The following is an 18465-nucleotide window of genomic DNA, read 5'->3' as shown; positions in this document are numbered from 1 at the left end:
TCATTTAGGACACAATAGCGAATATGTTATGACCTACATTTATTCATCCATCCATTCACTCGTAATGCTCACAAGTTCCATTTAACAATCATTCTGTCAGACATAATACTTTTCAAGTCATCTTTCATTCTCATAACATAACTACCCTAAGCAAGACGTCTCGTATAACCCCAACTCGAAATTACGCGCGCGCACAGACACACACACTAAACACACACACACACACACACCACACACACACACAAACACAAACAAACATACATATGCATCGTGATCATGCCTGTCAAGGGCTTCGGACAGACGCATCTCTGATTTGCTTGCCCAGTTGACAGACAGGCATCACTGATTCGCTTGTCTCGGTGGCAGACAGAGGCATCACTGATTAGCCCGTCTAGGTGGCGGTTAGACAGAGGCATCACTGATTAGCCTGTCTAGGTGGCGGATAGACAGAGGCATCACTGATTAGCCTGTCTAGGTGGCGGTTAGACAGAGGCATCACTGATTAGCCTGTCTAGGTGGCGGATAGACAGAGGCATCACTGATTAGCCTGTCTAGGTGGCGGATAGACAGAGGCATCACTGATTAGCCTGTCTAGGTGGCGGTTAGACAGAGGCATCACTGATTAGCCTGTCTAGGTGGCGGATAGACAGAGGCATCACTGATTAGCCTGTCTAGGTGGCGGATAGACAGAGGCATCGCTGATTCGCTTGTCCCGGCGGCAGACAGAGGCATCACTGATTCGCCTGTCTAGATGGCGGATAGACAGAGGCATCACTGATTCGCCTGTCTAGGTGGCGGATAGACAGAGGCATCACTGAATAGCTTGTCTCGGTGGCAGACAGAGGCATCACTGATTAGCCTGTCTAGGTGGCGGATAGACAGAGGCATCACTGATAAGCCTGTCTAGGTGGCGGATAGACAGAGGCATCACTGATAAGCCTGTTTAGGTGGCGGATAGACAGAGGCATCACTGATTAGCCTGTCTAGGTGGCGGATAGACAGAGGCATCACTGATTAGCCTGTCTAGGTGGCGGATAGACAGAGGCATCACTGATTAGCCTGTCTAGGTGGCGGTTAGACAGAGGCATCACTGATAAGCCTGTCTAGGTGGCGTATAGACAGAGGCATCACTGATTAGCCTGTCTAGGTGGCGTATAGACAGAGGCATCACTGATTAGCCTGTCTAGGTGGCGTATAGACAGAGGCATCACTGATTAGCCTGTCTAGGTGGCGGATAGACAGAGGCATCACTGATTAGCCTGTCTAGGTGGCGTATAGACAGAGGCATCACTGATTAGCCTGTCTAGGTGGCGTATAGACAGAGGCATCACTGATTAGCCTGTCTAGGTGGCGGATAGACAGAGGCATCACTGATTAGCCTGTCTAGGTGGCGGATAGACAGAGGCATCACTGATTAGCCTGTCTAGGTGGCGGATAGACAGAGGCATCACTGATTAGCCTGTCTAGGTGGCGGATAGACAGAGGCATCACTGATTAGCCTGTCTAGGTGGCGGATAGACAGAGGCATCACTGATTAGCCTGTCTAGGTGGCGGATAGACAGAGGCATCACTGATTAGCCTGTCTAGGTGGCGGATAGACAGAGGCATCACTGATTAGCCTGTCTAGGTGGCGGATAGACAGAGGCATCACTGATTAGCCTGTCTAGGTGGCGGATAGACAGAGGCATCACTAATTAGCCTGTTTAGGTGACGGATAGACAGAGGCATAACTAATTCGCTTGTCCAGGTGACAGCTAGACAGAGGCATCACCTTAGACAAATGAAGTGGCATCACTGATTTGCTTGTCGCGGCGGCAGACAGAGGCATGACTGATTAGCCTGGTTAGGTGGCGGATAGACAGAGACATAACTAATTCGCTTGTCCAGGTGACAGTTAGACAGAGGCACCACCTTAGAGAAATGAAGTGGCATCACTGATTTGCTTGTCCAGTTGACAGATGGCATCACTGATTCGCTTGTCGCGGCGGCAGACAGAGGCATGACTGATTAGCCTGGTTAGGTGGCGGATAGACAGAGACATAACTAATTCGCTTGTCCAGGTGACAGTTAGACAGAGGCACCACCTTAGAGAAATGAAGTGGCATCACTGATTTGCTTGTCCAGTTGACAGATGGCATCACTGATTTGCTTGTCGCGGCGGCAGACAGAGGCATGACTGATTAGCCTGGTTAGGTGGCGGATAGACAGACATAACTAATTCGCTTGTCCAGGTAACAGTTAGACAGAGGTACCACCTTAGAGAAATGAAGTGGCATCACTGATTCGCTTGTCCAGGTGAAGGACAGAGGTATCACTGTTTCGCGTATCTTGGTGAGGAAGGAAGTACATTAAGAGCACACTTACTTTCCAAGAAAGTCGCGCATGTCTCTGGACACCACTCTCCTGGTCATGGTACCATGTACTGGGCAGCAGCTTGCGTGGTCTTCCCGTATGACCCACCCAGCAGCTTGAGTTCGTAGCGGCCACAACGAAGTACTTTGATAACCTTGTAGGGTCCTCTCATCCTCGAATCGAGCTTTCTCGTTGATTGAGAGTAATTTATGACTAGGCATCGAAGTTTTCATCGCACAGTAAGACTATAGCAAGCCGTGGAGTCGACATTAGCAATAAAATTCAACTCCTATTTATAATCATACTCACTCATTTATTTAAGGCGCTGTACGTAGTGAAAACTACAATTTTAGAAAATATTTAAAATATACTTACACAATACTTACAACTGCAATTTTTTTATATGTATATTTTCAGTCTATTAGCTAGTTTTTGACTTCATCAAAAACACGATTGCTGACAAAAACCTCGATAGATTATTTTTTTGAAAAAGAGCCTTCATTTACACGTTAAACCAAATATTATGAAAACTATTATGAATATCAACACAAAATTTGCTTTATGAAATAGTTTTTAGTAGATTTAGATTTATGCTTCATAGATTTTCAATAGGTTGAGTACATCAATCATACCAATTTATTTCGTCTTTGGCAAAATAAAAGGGTTCTAGCGCGCGGCGGCGGCCAAGTATTTCCCAGTCGCCAGTACACGCGTGTACGTAGTCGACGACGGACCTGTGCACATTTTTCTAACGCGCTAGTACTACTTTTGAGAGCAAATAATATGGGTAATCGCAGTATTAAAAAAGTTAAGCGAAAGAGGAAACGCATAAGTGAACTCAGAGCACATATGAGAAGCATTAGAGTACCTAAACGGTAAGTACCTACCACACACTAATCGACCGGCCGGAGTCGGGCCGAGTCAGCAGGGCTACTACGAAACTCCAAACTCGAAGTTCGTGTCGTGCGGCCCCTCTCGCTCTCGTACTAAATAGTATAAGTGTCAGAGGGACCGCAACCCACGAACTTCGAGTTTCGTAGTAGCCCTGCTGAGCGGATTTCACATTCGAACTACGACCGCAAGCTGGTTGGCGCGGGCCTTGGCTGCTCATGGAAGCGGACGGCTTCGTCCAGATTCTACCGCGACTGCCATACAAATTGTAGGCACGTTGTATAACCTATACTACTCACGGCGAACATGTGGCGAACCTTGCGGCTACTATGAAACTCGAAACTCGAAGTTCGTATCGTATCGTCCCTTTCGCTCTCGTATTAAATAGTATAAGTGTCAGAGGGACCGCAACCCACGATCTTCGAGTTTCGTAGCAGCCCTGCTGAGCGGATTTCACATTCGTACTACGACCGCAAGCTGGTTGGCGCGGGCCTCGGCTGCTCACGGACGCGGACGGCTTCGTCCAGATTCTACGCGACTGCCATACAAATGGTAGGCACGTTGTATAACCTATACTACTCACGGCGAACATGCGGCGAACCTTGCGGCTACTACGAAACTCGAAACTCGAAGTTCGTATCGTACCGTCCCTCTCGCTCTCGTATTAAATAGTATAAGTGTCAGAGGGACCGCACGACACGAACTTCTAGTTTCGAGTTTCGTAGTAGCCCTGCTTGATCCCTTTGACAGTTTCACTGACATTTCTGATAGTAGATGCAACAGTTTAGATTTTCTCATTTTTTTGCAGGCAAAGGTAATATCTTGCATTCAGCCAAGTTATTTAACATAAATTATTTTAATAAAATAAGATGTGAAGGGGCGAGAAGGGGAAATGGAAAACGCGTACCTGGTTCGATGTACGGTGGCTGCAAGGTATTATGGCTGCCGGTCTTACGCACTCCTCTTCTGCTCTTCAGCGTTGAACGCGCTAGCAAACGCGTACCGTAATGATAATGAATTAGGATTAGCTCGAAACCGTGGGCGAATGGCGGGATGGAGAAACGCTCTCGACATCGACCGACTCGAACCCTGTCGTTGGCTGAACTGACAGAGTGACAGTTCTTGACGTTTGTAGGCCTTTTTATGCCTACCTGCGTTTTCCAAGGATAGGGAGTATGAAGGATTCGAGGGTAGGTGACATGAACAGATAAGTTTACAAACAATACCGAACATAACCGCCCCCCAAAGAGCTACCGAGCTCTTTAGATGATTTCACGATAGATGATTTTGAAGTACTAGATGATTTGAAGCGAAATTCTTAAAAACTAATGGTTAAAGCTAAGTTGATTTTCTACTCGCGCCTTTTAATTGTCTAAGCTTGGTAAGGGGCAGACCTTAGCGACAGATCGTACGCATGTACCGGTACTAGTCCTGAGCTCTACTACACGAACTACGCCGTCTGCACCTGGACGGAGCTTGGATACTCGCGCCTTACGCCATTGAAGAGGTGGCAAATTATCCTCTTTCACGAGAACGAGGTCTCCTATTTTAAGGTTTGGCACGTTCTTGCACCACTTTGCGCGTTGCTGCAAATTGTGCAAGTATTCAAGCTGCCATCGGCGCCAAAAATGTTGTGATATCTGTTGAACGAGCTGCCAACGATTGAGCCGTGAGATTGGGGTGTGATCGAAATCGTATTCAGGCAGGCTCACCAATGGATGTCCGATAATGAAATGGCCAGGCGTCAGTGTTTCAAGATCGTTTGGATCGTTCGATGTTGGACACAGAGGCCTGGAATTGAGTACTGCCTCGACCTTGGCGAAGATTGTGGTCAATTCTTCGAAGGTGAGTACTTGTTCCCCGAGGGTACGCTTCAGGAGAAGCTTGGCTGACTTGACAGAAGCCTCCCATAGGCCGCCCATGTGAGGCGCGTACGGTGGGTTCATGTGCCATTTCACGCTGACCTTTGCCAGTGCTTCTGTCAGATCGTGTTGATGTTGGCGAAGAAAAACATCCACCTCGTTGAGATGGCGCCTAGCCCCTTGAAAATTCTTCCCGCAATCCGTGTAGACGTCGGATACCATGCCTCGCCTGGAAACGAATCGGTCAAAGGAAGCCATGAATGCATTCGTGGTCAAGTCAGATGTTACCTCTAGGTGGACCGCCTTGACAGCGAGGCACACGAAGACGCAGAGGTAGGCCTTAACCACCTTGGACTTACGCTGGTTAGAAGTCCTTATGCTGAATGGACCCGCAAAATCAATACCGACTCGGATGAATGGGCGTGCCTCGCGTACACGACTTGGTGGAAGATTTCCCATGAAGGGCTCCAGAGGTTTGGCCTTTAAGCGCTGACAACGTTGACACATAAAGACGCGGTGTCGAACGACACGACGCGCTGAGAGAATCCAATAACGTTGATGAAGAATGTTGATGAGTTCATTAGCTCCTACATGCAGGTAGAGCTGATGAAAGTAGTCGATGATGAGATTCGTCAGGTGGTGTCGCTTCGGCAGGAGAAGCGGATGCTTGGCGTCGTAGGACAGGTTGGAGTGCCGAAGTCTACCGCCGACGCGCAGCAAGCCTGATGAATCTATGAAGGGATGTAGACGAGCAAAATGGGTTCGCAGAGCACGATTTTCACGAACAGACTTTATTTGATCGGCGAATGATTCCTCTTGCGTCAACCTGATTGCTCTCTGCAATGCAGCGTTCAACTCCGAAGTGTTTAGAGGACCTGATCTTTTGTAGATGGGATGACGAGAGTTATAAAGAAAGCGCATCGTCCACGCTAACACGCGCTGGAGCCTGGACAAGGAGCTGTAGCGGTTGATGAGAGAGGAGGTTGGCTGGTTGTCTCCTGCGTTGATGACCTGGAATGATGACGAAGCTGCTCCTTTAAGTCCCGGTAAGTTATCACATGCCGGTCGACACTGTGATGGCCAGTCCGCAGAATCCTCCTTCAACCACGATGGCGACCACCATAGGCTGTGGTTCACTAAGTCCTGTGGTAACAATCCTCTGCTCGCACAATCCGCGGGATTAAGTCCGGAAGGCACATAGCGCCAAACGATGGATGGCACAAGGCCTTGGACCTGAGAAACCCTATTTGCCTCGAACGTTTGTAGCTTATGAGGCGGAGTACGGAGCCATGCTAAAACGATGCTAGAGTCGCACCAAGCAATCGTATCCGCTATGGTGATCCTGCGCCCCAACACCAGTGTAACGTGTCCGAGTAGGCGAGCGAGAAGCACGGCTCCTGACAGCTCGAGCCTGGGAATGGTGAGTTTCTGCTTGATTGGTGCGACTCTAGACTTGGCTAAAAGTAAATGTACTCCTATATCCCCGTTAGAGTCGACCACCCTGAGGTAAACGACGGCAGCATAGCCGTTTTCCGAAGCGTCACTAAAACCTACGAGCTCATAGCGCGCCGGTTGAGTACCTAGTATAAACCTAGGTATCCTTGGTATACTTAGGAGATGGAATCCATCCAAAAAGGCATCCCACGATTGGGTCGCTTCGGCAGGAAGTGGATCATCCCATGAAAGATCGAACGCCCATAGACGTTGCATGATAACCTTGGCGTAAAATGTAATGGGAGCTAGATAACCACAAGGATCGTAGAGCCGGGCTATGTTGGACAAGATATCACGTTTTGTGTGGCACTTCCCGAGGTTTGATACGCGATACACGAAGCTGTCCGTGCTGGAACTCCACTCGACTCCTAATATTTTAAAAATGTTATCCTCGTTTTCAAACCGAAACGGTGTTTCGAGGTGATCAGTGGGATAATCATTCAGTAACTCCGGGCTGTTGCTGGCCCACTTCCTCAACTGAAAGCCTCCTTGAGCTAGCACCGTCACTATTTGCTGTTGAAGCGCTCTTGCAGATTCCACATCACCGCTACCGCTGATGACGTCATCGACGAAGGTGTCCTCGCTTAGTACACGTGCAGCCTCCGGATGCAATTCCTTGTTAAGGGTTGCGAGCTCATGGATGACGCGCATGGCCAGATACGCTGCGCTTGACACGCCGTAGGTAACGGTTGTTAGCTCAAATTGTTGTAACGGTTTGTCTGGGGATTCACGCCAGTATATGGTCTGGTATTTGCAGTCTTCATCGTGCATTCTCACCTGCCGGTACATCTGCTTGATATCGCAAGTGAAAACGACAGCGTGTGTCCTGAATCGTAGAATTATATCCTCAATATTCTGTTGAAGTTTGGGACCCGACATCAAAACCTGATTCAGTGACACACCTGAACTGCTAGCCGCTGACGCGTCGAATACCGCGCGGAGCTTCGTGGTACTACTACTCTCTTTAAGTACCCCGTGATGTGGAATGAAGTATCTGTCACTTGACGGTAGGCCCGATGCAGGCCGCATATGACCAGCCTGAAGATAGTCAGCCATGAATGCGACATACATTTTTTCCAGCCTCGGATCCTTGATTAGCTTGCGCTCTAGGTTGTGGAACCTTTTGAGCGCGTTGTTGCGTGTTTCACCCAAAGGTTTGCACTCTGTTTGAAATGGCAACCTCACGATGAATCTTCCCGTCTTGTCACGTTTGTGGGTCTCTACGAAGTGCTTCTCGCACTTTAGATCTTCTGGATCTTGAATTAATTTTGAAGGAGCTTCTTCTGTCTCCCAAAATTTGGTAAGAGTCGCATCTAAGTTGGTAGAGCAATGTAGAGCCACAATATGGTTAGTAGAGATAGAAGCCATGGGAGCTGCACCCATCAGTACCCAACCGAAAATGGAAGAATAAGCCGTTGGTAGTCCTTCTCCTAGTTTTAGTTTCCTACCATCAAAGATTTCCTCGTAGAGATCCACACCAATAAGTAGGTCAATGGGGCCTGGAATTAAACATTTGGAATCCGCAAGCGAGATATCCCTACACGCGTCCATTACCTGAGGAGAAACCTTAACGCTGGGGAGACTTCCTGTGATGCGCTTGAGAACAACCGCAGTTGTCACCAGGGCAGGCTGAGCTGTATCCAGTAGAGAGCTTATTGAACACTCTATGCTACCGCTGGTGTGTTGAGGATTTAAACCTCCCAATCCTACAAGAAGGCCAGAAGTAGAACGTCGAAAACGCAACTTCTGAGCTAAATTCTCAGTTATGATGGATACCTGAGACCCGCAATCCAATAGAGCTCTTGCAGTATGCAAATGCCCATTGATATCCTGCAGACCGACCAAAGCCGTGCCTAACATCATAGTAGATTCATTGCGAATACCATGAATGTGGAGAGGTTGAGCTGAAGAACTCAAGGTTGTAAGAGCAGCTTCAGGATGACCAGGCTTTGGCGACTGACCAGGCTCCGACGATTTGGTTTCATGCACGGCATGATTCTTGAGTTGATTATCAACCTTATCTGTGTGAAGTTTTGAATGGTGACGACCATTGCATATTTGACACCTACTTTTAGACATACACTTATTCACTGAATGTGTCCGTAGACAGTTGAAACACAGATGCTGCTGAGTGACAAACTCCCTGCGTTGAATTGGAGTCATATTATTGAATTTGTCGCAAGTATACAGAACATGTTCTCCGTTGCAGCATATGCACCTTGAAGTGTTGACAGTAAATGATACCTTGGACATATTGCCCTGAACCACAGCTGCCGCTACCTTTGTACCACTGACAGTTTCCAACACCCGAAGATGAGTGTCCAAAAAATTTAAAAGATTCTCAAATGTCGGAATGGTATTAGGTGTGCCGCTGTATTTTGTTTCAAATTTACCCCGCAGCTCTAAAGGGAGCTTCCGCAAAACAATATGCAACATTATAAAACTCCATGCCTTAACGTCAAACTGTAGCGCTTCCAATGCCTGTGAGTTTTCCTTTAGTGTATTGACAAATCTGCGTAAATTGCTTTGACTTTGTTGAATACTTAATGATAGGATAGCTTCTAGGTGCTTGTCCGCTATCAGCCTTTTGTTTTGATATCTATCCCTCAAAAGTTTGTAAGCAATATTGTAGTTATCATGAGAAAGCTCTAAATGCCTAATTAAAGTCAAGGGTTCCTTCTCTAAAACACTAAGCAAATAATGCATTTTTTGAATAGACGAAAGGTCAGTATTGTTATGAATGAGACTATCATACATAGCGATAAAGTTTGGCCATTCAGTGTACACACCGGAAAAATGGGATAATGTAATTTTAGGTAAACAGACTTGATTTGACCTTGAAAGACATGGTTGTGTTAAAATGGATTCTTGCAACACTTGAACCGAATAATACATTTCATAGAAGTTGTTAAACAATCCGTCAATGTTTTTACGCACATTTATATCGTCACATTTCGACATAAAACCATTGTAAGCCTCCTGAAAACGATCGCGAACAATATTGATATCGTTATATCTAGCCTTAAAACTCGCTACGCGTATTGGATCCCTTTCAGATATGCCGCTAAGTTCTGTCGCCAAGATGTACAACGAATTCATAAAATTGCCCTGAACATTCATTGAAACCATGTTAGTTTTCTGTTGTGAATCATCCAAAGAACCTGTAGGAACATTGCAAGCATCGCTTTTATTTCCTCCCATTGTTGATTAATTCGATGTAAACAAATTATTAATGACGATAAACTGAACAAGCTAACTAGGTTATGCCCCAATTGACAATTGTGACAACTGACGTACGAAACGTCAGTGTTGCTAGTGTTAATTAAAATAAGGCCTCCTATACACTGCCCAACTAAATGATTGACAAGTTGGACCGATATGTCAAACTGCAGGAAGGATGACTAGGAGTTAGAATTACCGGTTTTGTCTATGGTATTGGAGCGAACGAAAATCTACCTCCAAGTGGAAAAGTAACAAGTTAGAAATATTAATTGAAAAAACTAATATTTGGAAGATGATGTCACCCTGGATTGGGAAAATATAAAGAAAAGGGACCGTAAAGGGAAATATTCGGGGTGAAGGACCAAAAATTATGAAGGGGCGAGAAGGGGAAATGGAAAACGCGTACCTGGTTCGATGTACGGTGGCTGCAAGGTGTTATGGCTGCCGGTCTTACGCACTCCTCTTCTGCTCTTCAGCGTTGAACGCGCTAGCAAACGCGTACCGTAATGATAATGAATTAGGATTAGCTCGAAACCGTGGGCGAATGGCGGGATGGAGAAACGCTCTCGACATCGACCGACTCGAACCCTGTCGTTGGCTGAACTGAGAGTGACAGTTCTTGACGTTGTAGGCCTTTTTATGCCTACCTGCGTTTTCCAAGGATAGGAAGTATGAAGGTTTCGAGGGTAGGTGACATGAACAGATAAGTTTACAAACAATACCGAACAAGATGGTTGCACTTGGTTGCACTAGTAAATTATTGACAAAAACATGTACTCCAACTGCAATCCGGCTGCAAAATGGGAGTTTGGATGCAGTTATTGCGCAGTTAGTACAACTGCACCAGCACGACCCGACTGTCAGAGGACTGCATTCCAACTGCCATTTTAGGCAGTCGGAGTGCGGTTCTTACGCAGTTCTGATGTAGTTCTGCCATTTTACAGCCGGATTGCAATTGGAATGCGGTCCGTGTGTACCAGACCGTACATTACGACGCCTACCGCCTACCTTATCAGCGACTTGTTTTTATAGGAACTTCGATTTGTAATTTACCTTCACGTAAATCAAGATTGGTTTTTTGGAATCTTTTTATATTTTTTATTTCCATTCCCTTTTTTTTTTTCTCTTACGGTCATCCCGTAAAACCTAAATTGAAAATACAAACTGAAATATAGATGCACAGAAAAAAACAGAAAAATAAGACCAGCACTGGGAATCGAACCCAGGTCCTCGGTATTCCGTACGCGTGCTATACCGCTACACCACTGCCGGTCAACCACCACTGCTGGTCACTGCTGGTGGACCAGCAGTGGTGTAGCGTATAGCACGCGGTACGGAATACCGAGGACCTGGGTTCGATTTCCAGTGCTGGTCTTATTTTTCTAGTTTTTCTGTGCATCTATATTTCAGTTGTATTTTCAATTTTGAAATTAGTTTGTCTTTAATTTTTTCTCCCAAAATCTTTAAGTAAAAGTGAAATAAAGTGCCCGGTTGAAGTGTAGCCTTTAGAAATGGACTTGAAAAATGTATCAAAGAAAACGAAATTCAGATGTAGGATTATGAAAAGGAAACTAAAACTACTGAAATTAACAAAAATAGTAACTGGTATGACCAGATCCAAGGTCTCCATGTCACGTGTCGAGCACAGTGTATATTTGCTGTGTGGAGTGGTGAAAATCATCACCTCAAAACAGTAATCATACTTATAGATGATACATTTTGGGGAAAAAAATGAAAGACAAACTAATTTAATTTTATATGGACTGGTTACTACCCGAAATTGTTGATTCCCGTCGAGCTCGGGGAAAGCCACTAAGGGAAAAAGAATCTTCATCAAAAATAACTGTAGAACCTCCTCTGACTGAAGAAAAGGAACTTTCTTCTACATATCTATACTTTTCAAGCGACAAAAATAGGGAAAACATCGCTTCATGCTCCAGACAATCAACTTTGGAATCTCCTCTGACTGAAGATAAATAACTTTCTCCTACATATCCATACTTCTCAAGTCACGAAAATAAGAAAAGCATCGCTTCATGCTCCAGACAATTTTGGAAGAGCTATAAATTTATTTAAAATTCATTGTTGCCGTCGACTGCGTCCGCGCGGAATCCGATTTAGAGCAATTTTTTATTATATCCAAAAAAAATTATTTTCCGTAACATAAAGTATCCTAAATGTTGACCAGACTAATAAGCTATCTAACTAACTAATTTGGCTCAGGGACCCAAAGAGGGTCTTGGCCTCCGAAACAAGAGCATGCCATCTGTCCCGATCGTGCACAGCCTCTTGCCAGTCGTGGTCGTGGAGACGTCGATGATCCGCCAGGACACAATACTCCCAGCGTACGCTCTTTCGGCAGCCCGATCCTCTCCTATTCGTAGTAGGTGGCCGAACCAGCGAAGTCTGTGTGATTTTGTTACGCCGATGATGTTGGGTTCAGCCACCAGCTCCTGGATCTCTCTCTTTTTACGGATCCTCCACGTGCCGTCGTCTCTCTTGACAGGTCCCAGGATCTTACGCAAGACCTTCCTTTCCGCTACAAGGAGTTGATGTTCCTCTTTGTGAGTTAGTGTCCAGGCCTCACAGCCATACATAAGGACAGGTCTTACGACAGTTTTATAGATCCTTAACTTTGTATTCCTGCTGAGAAGCCTGGACAACAACACCAATAAGCTATCACTACACAAAATTTCGTTGATTTCTGTTTAGTAGTTTCTGAGTTATTATGATTAACTCAGAGACTTTATACATCCCCTTGGCCATAGAGCTTATGGGAACGGAAGCATTACCATGTCCTCGGTACCGCTCTGCTTTCAGAGCATGACATTAGTGCGTGTGAGCTAACTTTGGGGTGGCAGACGTGAGCTTGCCTTCGGAATCCAAAAGCTTAATGGTTGCTTGACCTGAAATGTATATTTCAGATTTTTATTTTATTTATGACGGTGGAAGCATTCTACACTTCTACTGAACGTAGATATAGTTTAGATATAGTTAGTGTTTAGTTTTGTAACTAAGGGACCCATACATCCCTGTATTATAATAATATTTTTTTTGTAATTTTTTCTTAAATTGTATACTGTACTGTGTTTTTAGTACCTATTTTATTTGCAATTATTTTATTTTGAAAAAACGACTTTCTGCCAAGTTTCTTGCGGCGCATTCTTCTTGGCAATGAATAATGATGGTCTTTCCGAAAGCGCTGGTAGTTTAAAAAATGACGTGTAAAAGTGCCCATTGCGGCCTATTTACTGAATAAATGATTTCATTTCATTTCGTAAAAGTGAACAGACAAATTTTCCTTTACTGTTTTATTATTATATGTATAGATTTGCCTAGCTTGTAATCTAGATTTTCAGATTCAAATTGAAATGTTTTTTATTTGTATTGACTTACTTTATATCCTTTTCATCATTTCTATCTATCGACCTATTCAGTCTAAATGTCTATCCATTACCTACGTTACAAATCAAACTGTGGACATGAAGAGGCATAAATAATTTGTTTATTACCAAGACTATTCATTAAACGAAGATTTTCTTTATTAAACCAAAAAAATGTGTAATTATAATTTTAAGGAAAAATCCGGATTTCACATTAACCAGAATACGGATACAAACAGAATAAGGCCGTCAACGGGCTGCAAAACGTAGTGATTATATACTCTTTGCGGGCTGCGTGACAGACGCGCGAGGCGCCCGCATTCGCCTCCACCGCGTCGTCTGCTTCACCCCCTCAAATACCGAAAATTCTTCTATAAGCGCGCCTTAATTCTAAAATGGCTTTATAGGCGATCGTGATTAAAAATCATGAGCAATATTGTGATTCAAATTATAAATAAAAATATTTTTTTTTATTACATTACAAACTCATAGCTTCAACTATTTTTTTTTTTTTTTTTATTCGACTGGTTGGCAAACGAGCAAGTGGGTCTCCTGATGGTAAGAGATCACCACTGCCCATAGACACTCGCAACACCAGGGGGATTGCAGATGCGTTGCCAACCTAGAGGCCTAAGATGGGATACCTCAAGTGCCAGTAATTTCACCGGCTGTCTTACTCTCCACGCCGAAACACAACAGTGCAAGCACTGCTGCTTCACGACAGGATTAGCGAGCAAGATGGTGGTAGCAATCCGGGCGGACCTTGCACAAGGTCCTACCACCTGCCATTTCATCTACATACAACTATACAAACTGATACACAAATAACATCACTGCGATAGACCTAATATTATGTACTAGCCAATTACAATTACGTAGTACCTACCTATGTGTCATTTGATATTCACTGACAATTCCAGACATAAATATCTAACTCCGTGAGCTCTTAAAAAACCTTTCAAAACTTTTCGATGTTACCGTAAAAGTTATGTACCATCAATCTAAAATAAACCTTACTTTAATAATATTACGCTTCATTATCTTTTTCTAATTTTAACACAATATGACTTTTTGTCATGATAAAAATAAAACAAAATCAGAATTGTCGAATTCTTCCATCGTTAATTTAAATAGAGAACACCCCGCCTTAACACACTACTTTTATTTGGAAGTATATAGAGCTGTTGTTATACTGTATCTACTTCTCTTGGGTATGTCAAATGATTTTTTTTGGTCTGCTTTCGTTTAATATTTTTTAATGTAGGTACTTTTCGAAATCCACGTTGCTTGTATAACTCGGTCTTGAACCTTATTAAAATATTTACGATCAACACTTTTCATGAAGCTTTCAGCTTCTTTACAAGATATTTATACACATTATAAACAATTTCCCGTGATTGGCTATTTACAGAAATACCCTGTTTAAGTTGACTCTCCATGGAAATCAATTTCCGAAAAATAACACACTAAACAAAATAATTATGTAAGTGGTCGTTTTAACTGCTCTATATAAATCAATGAAAATACAACGAGTGCACTCTTCGCATCATGGATTGCTACTAAGTCAAAAAGACAATTGTCATTTTCTATTAACGAATGCTTCAGATTTCCCCCCGAAACCCAAAGGTTTTTTCTAAGAGCTCACGGATTGTACTTTTAAACGAGCAATTCTTGTACATCTTGGGGATCTCGGAAACGCTCCAACGATTCGATGAAATTTGGTATGTAGGGTTTCGGGATGACAAATCGATCTAGCTTGGTCTTACCCTGGAAAACGCATAATAAAGAGTTTTAGTCCGAGCAAAGCTTGGTCGCCCAGGTACTCAGTTATTTATAGACAGATAGATTATGTTCAATGAATGCGGCGACGAAAATTCATCAAATCGTTAAGTTAAACGATGTTACCACGAAAGTGATAATCACGTAATTTGTTGATAATTCTTTCTTTAAACCTAAATTTAAACGCTGACAAGAAAAAGCCGCCAAAAGACAACAAAAGGTAATATAAATATCCACTAGCTGTTATCCGCGACTTCATCTGCGAAGAATTCGTTTATCACTATCCCGCAGGAACTGTGCAGATTTCCCGCAAAATTAGCCTATGTCGTTCTCCAAGGTCCAATCTGTCTCAAAATTATCAAAATTGGTTGAGTGGTTTAGGCGTGAAAAGGTAAAAGACAGAAAACAGACAGACATTTACTTTCGCGTTTAATATTAGTAAGTACCTAGTAATATTTTTTATCTAAGCGTCGTCGGTGTCGGGGGACCGCTAAAGTTTAATACTTTAAAAAATACAACATATGTATTAGTTTTCGTTGACCTTAGCGGTCCCCTGACATTTTTTTTAAAGTTGTACTAGTGTGCTGGATATCCTGGCTGCAGCATCAGCTCATCGTGTTGCCACCATTGAATCAAATACGATCCACGAATCAAACATGATATATCTGCTATGGTTTTTTCAAGAGCGTACCTAGTAGTGTTCTGGATATCCTGGCTGCAGCATCAGGCCGAGAATTGCATAATCTTGTATGTTATATGAAATGAAATGAAATGAAAATATTTATTTATTTGCTTTAGCACTATGTGGATAAATACGATGTTGGAATTTTTTATAAGGTATTAACTTATAAAGTGTCAATAGTGCTAGCTGCCCTCTAACAGTAGGCATGCAAAAATTTGACATAAATCTAGGTTACCAAATTAATTAAGATCAAATATCAAAACTGCAAAATGTCATACACAATCGAAAACAAAATTATCATTATAATCAAAATCAATATCATAAGAATTATCACAATAGATTAAAATAAAATAAATGTCGTATGTAATCAAAACTATTCCTTAAATTAAAAAACTCATTGAGGCTATAAAAATTGTAAGCCATAAGCCAATTTAATAAAAATGATTTAAATTTTCGCATGGGCAACTCTAATAAGGCAGGCGGTAGTTTATTAAAAATTTTGATCGTCATGCTGTACACGTTGTTGCGGCAAAGAGCCAGTCTATTTCTTGTAACTATTATATATATATATATATATATATATATATATATATATATATATATATATATATATATATATATCATACGAGTAGATAAATAGGTGTTTCAAATTTCCGATCCCACATATGTTTTAAAGTAAAGTAAATAGATATCCATTATGGGTCTAACATTCCTACCACAGCGAAAAAAGATCTGATAATCTTGAAACGGTTTAGCTGCCGATTTAGATAAAACATGTCTAAGAACCATCGCTAGAAAACCTGCTTTGTAATAAAAAAACGCATTCAAATCGGTCCATCCGTTTAAGAGCTACGGTGCCACAGACAGACACACATTGCGGTCAAACTTATAACACCCCTCTTTTTGCTTCGAGGGTTAAAAAAGAAGTATTCTCGCTTCAAATAAAACTATTTATCACGGACTATAGATCCGTGGTCTGTGCTATCGATCAATCAAAAAATTATCGCTAATAATTAAACGAATAAATGTTTTTTCTTTCTTTCTTTCGTTATTTCTTTTTTTATTGAGGCTTATGTAAAGTTACGCTGAACCCTAATTTATTCAAAGATAGAGCCACAATATTCTAGCACTGGGTATGTATTTACAATGCAGCTAGGTAGGTAATCAAAAAGTCAAAATGGCAACCTATTTGGAGAGAGAGAGAGAGAGCTAGACTAGCAAAATACCATAATTATTATTTGACGAGGCGCGTGCAGTTTAAGCATAACATGGGGTATTTTTTATTGTAAACAATATTTTCCAATGTGTAATATGCCTCGAAAAAGCATAAACTCACAGACTTAATGAAGACAGAAACATATTTTGATATAATTAACAACTAACTTGCAAGCAGCATTGATTTAGTTTGGTATTACAACAACGTTACAGTAAATAATTATCTACTCTTGAATCTTAGCCCGAATTCAGGCTTATAGTATGAACATAGAATTATTGTAATCTTGAAGAACATTGTTAGTGTAGACAGACTTTAATGTTGTTGGTTAAACTATTGTTTTCACTATTTTCGCCTTTCCAAGTTAGTAGAATCTCCAGGACTTCTTCATATCTAGTTGACCACACTCATCGGAGGAGGCTGACGATCATCATCTCCTTTGCCTCAACTTCCTCTTAGACCGCTTCCATCTTGGAGGTGTATAGGGTGGGATGGCTCCTCCTTCTTTATTAACAGAAGCGGGTTCATGCCTGAAATCATATAACAAACTGCTAGTATGCATTTACTCGTAACATCTTAATTTTATGATAGGAAAACAGCTTCCAGCTTTTTTTATTATTTTATTTATTTATGTATAAATAAATTCCATCCATTTCTTTTTATATATTCATAGTCAACTTTATATGTCCCAGAACTGACTCAATAATAATGGCAGTGGTGTTTACCTACTACATGACTACATAAGTAACTTGATTGTCCGATAACAAAAATAAAGACTAATCAATATTAATTAATTTTATTACAGGTGGTATAATTATGATCAAGTAATATAATAACATTATGAGTCACTGTTATCTAATCCCAGTAAATTGTAACTGTTTATTTATTTTCCATTTCCCTTTCATTTTTGGGAAAAAAGCAGTCGGTGATAATTATTAAAAAAAAAAACAAATAATAGCAGACTCGGGTAAACATGTAAAAAACTAAACACTCAGAGATGCAAGTCACTCATCGACCAATGTAAAACCTATTCACTGAGTTAATGGCAAACACACATATTTCATAATTTCATTTTTAATAAATAGTAACAAGTCTATCAATCTATGTAGAAATACAGGTCACTGAGCAACCAATGCTTTTCATATCCACCGAACTACTAACATATTTTAATATGCACATTCATTTCAATCGCATTTGATTTGTTTGCTGTTTTATACTCTTAATTGTACAAAAGGAAAAACAAAAAGGTTGCAAAAAAAGGTGTTAGTACAAAGGCGGCTAATTTTTTGGGTTCTGGAGCCAAAATGGCAAACGGAACCCTTATAGTTTCGCCATGTCTGTCTGTCTGTCCGTCCGCGGCTTTGCTCAGGGACTATCAATGCTAGAAACTGTAATTTTGCACGAATATTATATGTAAACTATGCCGACAAAATGGTACAAATAAAAAATAAAAAAAAAATTTTTTTAGGTTACCTCCCACAGACATAAAGTGGGGGTGATTTTTTTTCTCATCCAACCCTACGTGTGGGGTAATCGTTGTAAATGTATTTTAAAAATCATTAGGGTTTTTGCTAAAACGATTTTTCG

At 42.1% G+C, this 18465-nt stretch overlaps 1 long non-coding RNA gene across 1 annotated transcript in view; it reads right to left on the bottom strand.

Moving 5' to 3' along the window:
• Positions 1-90: 90 nt before the first annotated feature.
• The window catches only part of LOC141436287 (uncharacterized), a 56508-nt gene continuing 38133 nt past the window's right edge, over positions 91-18465 (bottom strand). Inside the window, exon 3 of the long non-coding RNA XR_012452291.1 lies at positions 91-280. This is a non-coding gene — a long non-coding RNA (uncharacterized lncRNA). The remainder of the gene's footprint in view (positions 281-18465) is intronic.

The sequence above is a fragment of the Choristoneura fumiferana genome, chromosome 16 (genome assembly GCF_025370935.1).
Source record: "Choristoneura fumiferana chromosome 16, NRCan_CFum_1, whole genome shotgun sequence".
Taxonomy (NCBI): domain Eukaryota; kingdom Metazoa; phylum Arthropoda; class Insecta; order Lepidoptera; family Tortricidae; genus Choristoneura; species Choristoneura fumiferana.
This window is presented reverse-complemented; position numbering and strand designations above follow the sequence as displayed.